Consider the following 3,299-nt stretch of genomic DNA (forward strand, 5'->3'; position numbering starts at 1 on the left):
AGAAGTCAATAAACACCGACATCTCATTAAAACTGCTAAGTTTTCTGTTTACCTTCTTCGCTTTGTTTCAAACTGCCAAGGAAGCTATCATAACAATAACATAATAGTTAGTTTTATTAATTTTATCAATTAAAATATTCAAAGAACTTCAAAGTTATACAGGGTGTTCTACAAGTTCTATGACAAACTTTGACAGGTGGTAGCTGGAAAATGATGGTTGCTATAACAATATTTATTATTTGTGATTAAAGATTACAGATTAGTTAACCTTTATTAACCAAATTAACACATCTTAATACTGTCAAAATTATTCAAAATGTCCACCCTCGGCTCGAATGCAAGCCTCCCATCAGTGAACTAAAGATTCCGTCACTGGACGTATGAGATTTGGATCATTTCTTGTCTAGTTAGCAACATCCTGAATTCTTTCAAGTAGCTGCTGACGAGTATTGATTTCAACATGATAGATAAGCTGCTTCATATGTCCCTATAAATAAAAATTCAAAGGATTTAGATCTGGGCAACGTGGTAGCTATGCTATTGGACCTTGTTGACCTATTCATTTATTCGGGAAATGATCATTTAACTAAGCAGTTAGTTGTCTCCCTCTATATGATCATCGTACTAATATCACATATTTTCAACAATATGCCCTATGCCATCAATGAAATCAAGAAGGTTATTTTCCAAGAAACTTCTATATAGATTTGCATTTGAACGAGCATTTAAAACATGTACAAGTATAAATTTGTTGAAAATGTTGACATTGAAACGTTGCTGAAATCGTCTTGATGTACCATTTCTCTATTCAATACACGCCATACGAAATTCGGTGATATATGAAGATTACTTGCTATGCACCGAACACTGATTGAAGAGTTGTCAATGACAGCATCTATTATATCTTCTGCATTTTATACATTCACTTTAGTAGGACAAATTGACTTTTTGGAGCAGGGATATCTTCTTTTCGAAGTCTACGAAATGATGCATATAGACTGTGTCGGCAGGTTGATGTCTATTTGGGTATCTTCGTTGGTATTCTGGATTTGCTTGTCTGGCGTAACCCATATATAAAGACAATATCTGCATACTCTTCAGCTGTAAATAAGTGCATTTTTTGTTTAACACTATGAATAAACAAAATGGCACAAATAATAACTTCTAAACAAAAACGAATAGGACCTCTGTTCAAATAAGAAAAAATATTTGAAATTAACCCAGCTACCAACTATCAAAGTTTGTCATAGAGTTTGTAGAATACCCTGTATAGTATAGCAAAAAAAAATTGCAGAAAACATTCATTATTGCTTGAGAGATTAAAGTAATTTAATTAACTCGATTTTTTGCCAGATTCTTAGGTATGCTGAAGCGAAAATTCCATAGACAGGCTTATAACTAATTAATTAAATAAACTTTTAATGTAGGTACATGTCTTCTATCTAATTGTACTAATAAATGTAAGTGCTTTTATTTATTTTACGAGATATTTCATAGCTTCCAAAATGGACTACAATTCTTATCCTCATACAGAGTGTCTTATGAGAAAGGATACAAACTTTATTTCTCCGGTAAAGATAAGTAAAAACGATAACTTGACAAAATTTGATAATAACTATTCCCATATTTTAAACTAAAAATTATCCATTAATTTTTAGAATTAATAGAAATTAACTCCATATCATAAAAAATATAATAAAAAATGTATATTGGTTACAATGAAACACTAATTAATATAAATGTCGTTTGTCTACTGTATTTTGTCTCACGTATTGTTTCAATTTCTTATAGCTGTAAATACCCAGTAACCCAAGAATTATCCCCGCTGTGTATTATATATTACAAATCTATTCCATATAATCAGATGAGCTGTATTGTGGTTCGTTACGCATCTATAGAATTATACGAAGTAATAATCGATAGACGATTATATATTACCCGTTCTGAATTACGGACAATTTAGCGAGCTATTGTATTTCTCAATTTATCTTATCCCTAGTGATACAAGAAAGACTATTTGCGTCATCATTCATCATTTTCAACGGCTTGTATTTTTCTTCTTTTTTCAGGCGGCGCGTCGCCGTCCCGAAATATCGCCCTGACGCTAATAGAATTAGGCTGCAATTATTGGTGCGTCTAATGATAATAAAAATAGCAGTTTGAATAATGAATAACACTTGACAGCGGAACACATAATAAAGCGAAAAAGTTTCTTTGGTTTCTGTCGAAATATTAATTATTTAACGCATCAAAGATGGCTGGGAGGTTTCGAGTTATTTTTGTTTTTTTCATCTTTTAAACGTATAGTATAGCTCCTTCTTAAAAATAGCAAGAATTGCGTTATTTTAGATTCGTTTCATATAAAATACATCATACCCAAATTTTAAGGTATTGCGATAGATTATAATAACCCACAAAGGGTATTTTTGGTATTATACAGTTGTACAATGTGGTTCCAAAGTAAACAGGACTTTTCAAAAATAGGTGAGGTCACCTATTGACAAACACATGCGATAGAAAGGTATCTCCTTCGCTGATGTACTGTCAAAATTTCATGACATTTGGATGAATAGAAGCGTTATTTCGTATGAAGTGGCACTGTCATCGTTAAAAACTGAGCATCGAACAAATATTAAGTTTCGTTTTAAATTTGGTAAAACTTTTAGCAAAATGTTTCAACTGATGAACCAAATTTATGATGAACAACATGTTGGCCAACCGAAATCCGTGATCGCCGTAGATTCCATCAAAACTATGCGTGAATTCAGCATATTACATTTATCAAAAATCAAAATAACAGTATAAAATAATTGTTTGAATATTGAATATCTTGCCGCTCGCCGTGTCCACCGATGCGGCATTGGATACTGTTACTCCCCACTAGTCCCCACCACAGTGAGGCCAGAATTTCTTTGCTTGTAGACGCGTCACACTTGCCTACAGTATGCTACAGTTCCCCCTCCACACGAGGCGGTTAAAATAACGTGATTTAGGAGGGAACTGAGCCCGGCTCAAAGCTGCTTATAGTTTTAGCTCGCGGCTTTAAGGATAAGGACAAGGCAGGTATTAATTTAAAGTAAATAAAAAACAACTCCCTTACAACACAACGCAGTAAGACTAATTTAACGTAATTTAATAGATACCTACTTATTATATTACCAAATACTTACCTACATAGGTAGCTAATAATAAACGAAGAAAAATTTAAAAATATTTGTAATTATGCGAGAAATATTACTAGACTACCAAGTAAACGGGTCAAAAGTTGCAACGAATTAGAAATATTTTCGAAATATAAT

The sequence above is a fragment of the Anoplophora glabripennis genome, unplaced genomic scaffold (genome assembly GCF_000390285.2).
Source record: "Anoplophora glabripennis isolate ALB-LARVAE unplaced genomic scaffold, Agla_2.0 scaffold119, whole genome shotgun sequence".
NCBI lineage: Eukaryota > Metazoa > Arthropoda > Insecta > Coleoptera > Cerambycidae > Anoplophora > Anoplophora glabripennis.